The 11,390-nt window shown below is 38.3% G+C and overlaps 1 protein-coding gene across 1 annotated transcript in view; it reads right to left on the bottom strand.

The window, feature by feature from the left end:
* Positions 1-3,585, bottom strand: part of LOC135205910 (Y+L amino acid transporter 2-like) — a 108,521-nt gene extending 104,936 nt beyond the window's left edge. The window contains exon 1 of the mRNA XM_064237135.1: positions 3,390-3,585. The gene's annotated coding sequence lies outside the window, so the exon portion shown is untranslated. The remainder of the gene's footprint in view (positions 1-3,389) is intronic.
* Positions 3,586-11,390: the final 7,805 nt, after the last annotated feature.

Raw genomic sequence — 11,390 nt, forward strand, 5'->3', positions numbered from 1 at the left:
GAAGAGAGAGCGCAAGCATAGGCCTATCTATTGAGATACTTAATTCATTATATTTACTTTGAGAGACTTGAGTGATGATATTTTTTCAAAAGTGTTTTAAAAGTGGAGAGAGAGAGAGAGAGGAGCAAAATCTGCTCATGTGAAAGCTTAGGCCTATTGATAACTACTTGATTTTATTATATTTTCTTTGGGAGATTGAGTGGTAATATATATATTTTTAAAGTATGTTTTAGAAGTGGAGAGAGAGAGAGAGAGAATTATAGTACTGGTGACGGACTTGTGACGGGGGAAAGGCAGAAGAAAATAAAATGAATTAAGTATCTCTATCGATAGGCCTATGCTTGCGCGATATGATATGACTGCCAAGATCGTGCTGCACTATGCTAGATAAGAAATTCATACCCTAATCATGAATACATTCGACAGTTGCCGTAGCATTCAAAGATTGTAAAAAGACGTGGAAAATTTTAGACACAGGGTGCGGTCATTCTTGCTCTCTTAATATAGTCTTTACTTTTGAAAATCGGGTTTCATCCACAAATCATTCACGAAAAAAGCTGTGTTAAGTAAAAATATTTATTACCACAAATAACTCAATATGTAATGCACAGGCAATTAAACTTTTATATCGTGGGAGATCTTGCAGCCTTGCGGCAAAGAAGTACAGTCGTGTAGGGCTGTAGGCTACTACGAACTGCTTTGTAATGGGAGCATATAGCCAGAAAATCTTTGAGCTGACATGCTACTTTAACCTTGATTAAGATTTATGTTTAAAGACAGCAGCTTTGTAAACAGCAACTAGCATTCGATCCAAGTCAACGTCAAAGTAATCAAAGTGTGAAATCCGTTACAGTAGCCAGTATCCAGTGACTTGCGCTTTCCCGCTCGAAGTTCTAGGGCTCCTCCTCACATCATAGAAAACGCTCTTGCGGATGCAACTAGATTTATTCAACCTACCTTAACCGTTGCAACATTGAGTGCCATTGACGTCCGCTAACTTTAATCGCTTTGGAATACAAACATAAGTTTGTAGAAACTAAAATAATTGCATTCACCACTTACGATGATGCAATATATCCCCGTTCATGAAGCAAAACGAGTAAATATTGTCGTCGTGATACATAGTACTAAAATCAGAAATTCACATGCTATCTACTTCATCTCTATGAACGAATCCATCTGAGAAATTCCAATTACTTCGGACATATATCGTGTTTTTAAGTATCTGAACGGTTTTGTTTTGCAGTTTTAACTTATATGATATAATTTTCAGTATATTTTTATATTCTAGAGTAAATTTAGCGATATTATATCTTTTCAGTAAAAATGTGTTGAAATTGTACACTATCATATTTGGAATTTATTTTTGACAACGACCTTGATCATTATTATGAAGTTTTTTGTTCATGAAAGCCTTGCAAGTCAGTTCTGCATTCGTGGTAATTGTGTAACTTGTCTCTTTTCCCCAACAAAACCCGAATGCAGGACGGATTCTGACGGAAGGAAGCAGCTTCTTGGCTCAACTTTTGAGTTTTGAGGTGACCCAGCTGTCATCTAGTGTTGTGTAGTGAAGTATGTGTGGATTTAGAAGGCGATCGCCAGTATTCTTTGAATTTTGTTGTAATTTGTTTCATTTGAGGGCCATTGAGTTATTATTCCCATTGAGTGATTAATTTCATTTGTCGCTTACGTTATTACTCTTTGACATGTTTAACTTTTAGTAATAAAATTAATTTTAACTTTAAATTTATCAAATGCGTTTCAACATCCCTCCATTTTATTTCATTTTTCCAGTGTTTCAGTTTTATGGAATGTAAATATAAATTGATCTGATAAACGTTTATTGTGTTCATACTTTAAAGTTACGTTAGTAGTTTGTAGAAACGAGGTAACACAGCGGTCCTCTTAGGTCTGAAAATCAACCCATGAGTACTCGCAATATTTTGAGAGAAAGAAAATCAACCCATGAGTACTCGCAATATTTTGAGAGAAGAAAATCAACCCATGAGTACTCGTAACATTTTGAGAGAGAGAGAGAGAGAGAGAGAGAGAGAGAGAGAGAGGAGAGAGAGAGAGAGAGAGAGGGGCGCGTACCTCTCGTCGCATCTCGTATAGCGACTTATGATCCGAGTTCATGTCTAAAGGACTGCTCAGTAAGTGAAAGTACTTTATTGTGGTACTATTCATTAATGATATTGGTGTATTATCCTCGTTAATAATGAATTGGGTTGAGAGATATCGCCCCGTAATTTAGAAACCCCAAAGGGAGTTTTGTGGTGTTATTTCTTAAGGTTTTTGACCAAGTAACAGTGTTATGCATTCAGTTCACCAAGTCCATCTTTTTCGCCACAATGATTGCGTCCACTATAGCATAATATATATATATATATATATATATATATATATATATATATATATATATATATATATATCTTATTGGTTACAATAAGGCATTTTTAATATTAGATTTAGTTTAAAAAATAAATAAACTCAGATGGCCAAAGGCATTTCCACTAGAAATAAGTTGGCGGAGTTAGCATATTATTAAAAAAAGGGGGTTTGAGGACCCGAGAGGCTAAGAAGTTATATATATATATATATATATATATATATATATATATATATATATATAATTCGAGAGAAATTGGGTTTTGTCGCGGTTATTATGACATGCAGAATCTGCAATGAACATACCACGATAGATTATGATGAAGAGTCATTATTTCTCTAGTTTATTATTATCATGGCGATTTTTAAATCATGTGACACATGAATTTGGCACAGATGACTAATGAATGATATTGATGAGCTTCATTTATCGGGAAATCAGAAGTGATGATTATGATCATCGATGATGAAGATGGGGAGGGGGAGGGGGAGGGGTGGGTGAGGAGGAGGAAGCACTGCCAGAAAAGGAAAGTGATCATCAGGTTACTGTTGGTGAGAGGAGGACAGAGCGGGCGTGTTGGTTCTCTGTTCGTCTGCGCCGCAGCCAAAGCTACAACTGATTTATTTTTTTGTTTGACTCTTTCTGTTTTCCGCAAGAAGGAAATTGTGTCGATGCTTAAAAAAAAAAGGGGTCTTGTATCAGCTCATATCTGACTGTCATTCACCGAAAGAGCTCATAAATCAAGGTGGATAACGAGATGCACCAAAATTTATATTCTCCCTCCGAAGCCGAGAGACATTTGTGACGTGAATTAGTGTCATTTTACTTTATATGGCACAGATAATTTCCTTAAATAGAGGAAGGACCAAGTTACACATAACTGTGACGTTCAGTAACATGTAACTAGACAGTAAAATCTCGGAAATGCGACTGCTTTTTGAAATGAATTCAAATAATGGATACTACCAACAAACGTGTGAGCTCGATGCTTTGTACTTACTCTTATTAATGAGAATGTTAGTGAAGTAGGCTATTATTATCCTTGCGAGAGAAAAAGAGACGGTTCACATCTCTCTCCACATAACACTGTCTATAAACCTAACACCGGAATAAACTACGACGCGCGAGGCGAGGACGCCCTCTGGTGGATCCCAAGCATACTTCATTTCAGTTGACCTAAACTTCGCTAGACTTTCTCCGAAGGACCTTGGTGAAGTCGACGATACCTGAACGGGTTGCCGACCTTTCTCTCATTCTCAGCTTATCTATATATATATATATATAAATATATATATATATATATATAATTATATATATATTATAGTGTGTATATATATTATTATATATATAATATATATATATATAATATACACTTAATACGCGCCGAACTTAATAGTGTCCAGATACCCATGCCGAAATATCCCTTGAAATGGGGATATTTTCTTCACTTATCCCATTTTAATAATGATATATATATATATATATATATATATATATATATATATATATATATATATGTATACTATATATATATATATATATATATATATATATAGTACATATATATATATATATATATATATATATATATCATTATTAAAATGGGGATAAGTGAAGAAAAATATCCCCATTTCAAGGGATATTTCGGCATGGGTATCTGGACACTATTAAGTTCGCGCGTATTAAGGACTGGCACAGATAATCGTTCTCCATGCCCAGTTGCTGCTGCTAGTCTCTCTCTCTCTCTCTCATATATATATATATATATATATATATATATATATATATATATATATATATATATATATATATATATAATATATATATATACACGTAGGAAAGAAAAAACCAATTTTAGGAAAAGTGAAGCAAAATTCTACATTATTTTTTTATAATTGACTTAATATTTTCAAAATTTACAATATTAGGAAGAACTAAATCACAATAATGGCATTTTCATTGACAAAAAAAAATAATTTGATTACAAAAAACTTGCTAATTAACAATACTTGCCTTATACAAAATAAAGATTGACATTTTGCCTTCGTAAATTAAAATAATAGAGTAATGAATATGAAAATTGGTAACAGTATGAAAATAAGTTCTATAATCAGAATCATCTTCCCTATCAACATAGGGGCTGGAATTCATTTGACTAATCATTATCTTATCAAATGGAAAATCAAAGCAAGCGTCCTCGTTCCAGTATCACTTAGAGTGAAGGATTCTTTATTTTTATAATATTTTTTTCCTTTTTTAGGCTTAAATTAAGATATTCGAGCATTAGTGACAAATAATCCCCAGATTTGAGTCTAAGTATACATAACGCCCCATATCTCCATCAGCAACCCAAAATTCCTAAAAATAGGGATAAATCCCCATCTCTGGCAACACTACAGGAGACAGTTGGACTGAATGAGTGTTGTTCATATTGACAGCCTAAATTCGAGTCTGATTTCGAGCGCATTGTGTCGCCATCTGCAGCATTCGAATCATTGTTTGTCGGAGATTATTCTTCCTCATGCCCAGTTAAGCAAGATCCTTCATTCATGTTGACAAGCCTCATCGATGCTTGAGTATTCAATCATCCAAGTTCTCGAATTGGAAGCTCATTTATTCTGTAGGCTTCTTGCAAGTCAAGAAATGCCGTTATTGAAATGAAAGTTAGGAAACTACATTCGCTTCCACCTCAAGTTGGTGCTTCAAGTTGCCCATCATTTCATTTCTGTGCGTGTGTGTGAATGGGGAAGGGGCGATCTCAAAAACTTTCGGAGGACGGAACGATGTGATTACTTACGACGAGCAGCCAACTGGCGATCGATTTCAATGACACCACCACCATTAGATATTTGACAGACTCACGTCGGCACGTTCCAGCAGCAGCAGCAGCCGCAGACCATAGTAGCTCTATTGAAGATCTACATTCGTTATTATCACATTTAGCCTAGTTTTTTCATCAATCTTTGCTTTCTCGGTAGAAGATTTTTTTTAGTTGCAATATTATCTGAAAATAAAGACTGTGTGGTTCTGAAAGCAATAATCGAATAAGTACAATATGAATTTGGATGGGATCTCTTAAAATTAAAAATATACATTTACGTATTTATGAAAAAAAAAAAAAAATAAATGATAGATCTAGGAAATAACTCCGCGTCGGGCATTTCTTTGTAAATTACAGTTTCTTATAGTGTTTCGGTTGCTTATTAAGAATTTACCGTTATATCTGGGGGGTCGACTGTAATCAACCCACAGGGGCCAGTACTAAACACCTCGAAGTACTACATTGGACGTCCCAATCTCTAGTGGGCGCCTGGGTGGCGTGGTTGGTATGGTGCTGGCGCCCCACCTCGGTGGTCGCTGGTTCGATTCTCGGCCATTCCATTGAGGAGCGAGAGATGTGTATTTTTGGTGATAGAAGTTCACTCTCGACGTGGTTTGGAAGTCAAGGAAAGCCGTTGGTCCCGTTGCTGAATAACCACTGGTTCCATGCAACGTAAAAACATCATACAAACAAACCAATCCCTAGTGGCTGTCGTATTCGCGGAACCGTTCCTTGCAGGCCGTGCACAGTTATTGCCAAGAATTACCAAATAATAAAGGCCCTGTGTGGGATGCCTTTCCTCAAAGGCAAAGTTTCCCCGCGGACGAATCATCTTCCGGGGCCACCGAGAGAGAAGGCCTATTCGATGTTTTGTCTTTTGTGACGTAGGCAAGGGTAATCAGTGCGGCGAGCGGCCACGCTGCCAGACGAAAGAAATGTAAGCAAAACATCACCAATATCAACCATTTTTTGGTGTGCCAGTAATTTACTTATTTTTCTCGTCTACACTATTTAGTGTACACCAAATAATATTTACTTGAAACTCACATAAGTTATGAGATTAATATAAAATACTGAAAGAAAACAATTTATTAAGTCAAATTGCAAGACGTCAGTCCATTGGTCTATATACATCACAATAAAACTGTGGTTCATTCTACTATATACGAATGAAATAATTATCTCTTACGTACAGCCATTATTTGGTAGTCAAATTTTCTAACTTTCTCTTTTTAGTCAAGTTTTGGTTGGGTAAAATATAGTAATTTTCTTGGAGGAACAACAATTATTACAATAAAACATTAGTAGAAGCCCATATTATTAATTTTGCAATGTTTTTCTGTGCTATAACCTTTATTAGTTATTGGAGTGGCACATTTATTATTTAACCTTTGACCTTTAAACATTTACATTCATGATTGTCCACCAAATGTAAAAATTTAACATTCTGCAAATTCCTGAATAAAAAGGCACATGATTTTTTTTCTAAGTGTTAGTAAAGCTTGAATGAAATACTCTTTGAATATTTTTAAAACTAAATGGACATTTTGTTCCCATTGGTATAAGGAAATAGCTCTTTTCATGACAGTTTACATGAATGTTTGGAGTCAACATCTGTGAAGATCAACCAGAGACATAGAGAGAGCGCATGCAAAAGGTAACGGAGTCCCGTTGTGATTGTGCTTTCTCGCACCTAAAAATATACATATAATTAAGCATACACGATACATATTTTGATGGTATATATATTAGCGGAAACGCCGCAAACTGCTCTACATTTTGGGTATATATATATAAAGGTATGTACAATGACCCCCCCCCCCCCCCCCACCCCCGACAATACAATGGTTATGACAATAATCATTGGATGATTGGTCATCGGTATCTTGCTGGAGGGTGGAGAAGTCTGCGGGTCCATGACGCCATCTGTCGGAGGACGTCCTCTGACTCCTCGTCTTCTGAAGAGTCGGACAGCAGGATGCCTCCCCTAGTGGGAGACCTGGGGGGTTCGACTGCTGTCCCTGAGCGGCCTTGACGACGTCTGGGTGTGATGGCGGGTTCCGGTGAGTTTTCATTCTGAGGAGGGGTCATGCAAGGTCCCTCTGCGGTGTTGTCTTCGTCATGAATGAAGGCAGGCTTCAGCCGGCCTATTGAGACCTAGTCCTTGCGGCCGTTGATTGCGATGAGGAATGCCTTCTCCAATTGATGGATAACTCGATATGGTCCTCGGTAGGATCTAGTTAAGGGCGGGCGGGTGGCATCGATCCTGAAAGAAGACATATCCGCAGGAATCCAGGTAGTGGGGCAGATAACAGAAAAATCCTGCAAATGATGATACAAGCATCAAATTTGGCACAAGTGTCTTCCAAGGTATACTAATCAAATCTGCTCGATTAACCAACTGAAAATCCAAGATGGCAGCCATTTTCAAGATGGCCACAAAAATAACCACCTGAAGTAGAAGTTTTGCTTAGAAATATTTGTAGTTGTCTGATTTGCATGATCTAAGTGTGGATTCCTATGTTTTGAAGCCTGCTGAATTATGTTTTCCTGTTTAAAAAGCACTCTGAGACATATTTCTCAAGATGACCACCAAGATGTTTGTCTTTCTTTACATAAGTTTTGTCCTGGCTAGTTCATTTTCAAAGTTATGCATACTGTTGTTTCTCGATCTGCTACTGTGCACATATGCAGCTGCAGAGTGATGTGCAGGGAAGCTCTGCCTGAGAGCACTTGCATCCTCCTTTGCAAACCTTCTTACAGGAGCACTTTGTCAATTCTTGACAGCTGGCGGCAATCGGTGGTAGTGTCGACCGATGTATCTGCCATGCTTCTCCTTTCTGTGCCCACCCCCATTCAGCTTGATGCTCATGTGTGGATTACAGTGGGTTGCCTGGCCCCAGATGATCCCAGCCTGGTAGGCTGCATGCTTTGCATGTTCTCTTAGGGGTGCCTGTGTTGGTGGAATTGAATTGTACAGCCTCTGCTTGCGGGCAAACAGATCTAGTCTTGGTTCGTCCACACCAGTGGCTGCGCTTGATCTGTCGAACATGAGGACAACGAATCTTTCCAGCCTCTGAATGTCAAGATCACGAATCAATGTTGGATGCTGGTTGAGATTGATGAATGTTTCAGTAATATCATCCAATACATTCCAAGTCTGCCATGCAGATTTCTTCGGTTTCCCATGGAAAGCAGACATGTCACATCCAGTGAATGTGTGAGAGTAGGGGATCCCTCTAGCTTTCTCAAGCCCAATTGCAGAAACTACCTCATGGACTGGAATCCATCGCATATGGGCTCCTTGACAAAAGGCAATTCACATTTCTTGAAGACCTAGTTTCTGGAAGGATGGCAGTACAGATATTGCTATGACTAGCACATCTGTGTCATTAGCCTTGATGATTACAGACTTGCTCCCGTCACTCGTTGCATCCCTAGTGTGAATAAATATTCGATTGTCAGCTTTTTTCGTGACAACATGGGGAGACAGCATCCAGAGACTTTACTGTGTTGCTAATGGCATCCTCTCCTTTTGTGACGGTGACTGTGCTTGTCATTTCAGTCTTGTTGCAGGGGTCACGAAGGAAGCTTTGCCAGTTTCCTGGTGTCTTGCTTGTTCCTGTCCCTCTTCTTCTGATTCCTTTTCCCCATTTTGACCTCATCTCTGATTTCAGATTTGATTTCTTGTATACGTCAAAGATTATGTCCACCCGCTTGTACCGAGCACCATAGGATTCCACCTTTTGTGATGATGTCTTTTTTGGCATAGTCATTAAATGTGAAGTGCTTGGAGGTGAGGCATTGATAAGTGCTGAGCCATCAATGATGATTGTATCTCCCTTTGGTTCTCCCACTGGGACATTCACTTGCACTTAAAGAATTTCAACTAGTTGTGACTTCTGACACATATGAAACTTGGCGCTGTCATTGAGAGATGCAGGGCATGACTGATTCTCGCACTTGAAGGATTCTTGTAAGTCACACTGTCTGTTCTGGCTTGAGATGAACAGTCGCCAGAATAAGTGACAGTCATCTTTTAGGACTTTCTCCTTAGAAATTCCCTCAGCCTGTTCTTGTTTGAAAAATGAAACAGGGTTCTTCTTGATTGGATGATTGAAAAGACTTTCAGCTTCATCCTCTAGCCTTTTCATAAATGATAGGAACTGCTCTTTGCCTCGCCTCGGTGATGTGTAGCTACCATTGCAGCTAGAGTTGGGTCTGCAATGTTTTTTGTATCTAACACCATCAGGTCTCCCGATTCTTCTTGGAATGGGTTACCCGTCTCCTGCATCACTGCAGAGAATGATTTCACCTTTTCAAAGAAAGATTTCTAGGCACTCGGTGTCTCGTATCCAGCTGGTAGACGACTAACTTCAGGTCCAGCGACCACCCACCTATGAAGTGCTGCTGACAGGTCTTCTGTCAACCCAGTTGTTCCTCCGTCACCTTTGATCATTGGATGGGATATAACTCTATGTTCTTGCACTCTGCCATACACCTAGTCCGATCATTCATCCAGTTTCATAAGTTCCAGATAACTAAACCCCTGTTATCCTTGGTTCGGCTCTCCGGCGCTGGCACATCCTGTCCATTCAGGTGCGGTTGCCTAACTGATTTGTGGTTGATTAGTCAGCATTTGGGATACTAGTAGGTTGTTGCAGTATGATGCCAACATAAATTTCCTACTTAGATGACACTGAACCCCATGCTGAGTTTGACAGCAGTGATGTCACCAATGTGCCTTGGTAGTGCCCAACAATCACTCCTTTAATATAGTGCCTTAACCATGTTATAAACTAGAAAATTTACATCAGCAGGCTTAAAAACATAGGAATCCACACTTATAAGCAAAACATCAACTTTGGGTGGTTATTTTGGTGGCCATCTTGAAAAATGGCCTACATTTTGGATTTTCTTTTAGCCAGTTGGGTAGATTTGATTAGTATCCCTTGGGAAAACAATTGTGCCAAATTTGAAGCTTGTATCATCATTTGCACGATTCTTCTAAAAAATTACTCTTATCTGCCACACTCAGGGCTTTTGGTCGGAACTGCTTTCTTCTGTCAGAGAAGGTCTTGCGGCAGGGAATGAATTTCTGGGCAGCTGCACGGAGTCTTGACAGGGGGACATCCTCGTCGCAGCTGTTGACCAGGAAGAATTGAGGTGCCCAGCGGGGCAAGGGTGCAAGCGTCGATTTTTACAAACTGAGAAAAATGCATTTAAAGTTTCCAAACATCAATATCTTTGAAACCAACCATACGATTTTAATCTAGTCTTGATCCTTTTAAAAGAAATTCATCTGGGTACCATATATCCAAAAATGATGCCATTATTCTAAGTTATACTTAAACTGTAGCATAAAATGCAAGGTTAAGTAGAGTGCACCCGCTTGTTATTTTACCTGATTATAATGATTTTTGCGGTTGAATATACTTATTTTGACCTAATATTAATTATTGACATCACAACGTATAAGAATAAATTAAAGTCTTCAAACATCAATATTGTTTAAACCAACCGTATGTTTTTAATTTAGTTTTAACCATTTTAAAGGAAATTTATCCCTATACGATATATGCAAACATTATGGCATTATTATATGTTATACTTAAGCTATAGCATAAAATGTAAGGTAAAAGTACAGTGCGCAGGCTTGATATTTTGCTTGATTATTACGATAGTTGCGGTTTAATTTACTTTCTTTGACCATATCTTAGTTACTGACACCACAGCGCAGTTGTTAGAAAAAAGCCCACTCCTTGTCTGCTTGTCAGTGAGTTAATTTACAGGAAATTGTGGATCTAATGGTACCAAATATGGCCTCTTGCAAATTACTTCGGGGTTTGACCCATTTTTGGGCTAATTTGCTTAAACTATTAGGACTGCCGTGAGATAGGAAAACGACTAGCAAAACTCCATTTTGAGAACCTGAGACTTTGTTAGAGATTATTTCATCCTCAGAGAAAGACTGGGAACTGGGCTTTACTTGTGATCAGTCAGTGATGGTCAGCAGCAACACGTTCTCTGGTCGTCAAGTATGGGAAAGCAATCCAGTCAGTATACACAGCTGTTTTTTGTCTCCTTGATACTACAGCACAGAGGGTTTTCGTCAATTTTGTCAGTGGCTTATGGTCAGGAAATCACGTCGTCAAAGTTTACCTTCTCTTCATCTATTCC

This window comes from Macrobrachium nipponense, chromosome 11 (assembly GCF_015104395.2).
Source record: "Macrobrachium nipponense isolate FS-2020 chromosome 11, ASM1510439v2, whole genome shotgun sequence".
Lineage (NCBI taxonomy): Eukaryota > Metazoa > Arthropoda > Malacostraca > Decapoda > Palaemonidae > Macrobrachium > Macrobrachium nipponense.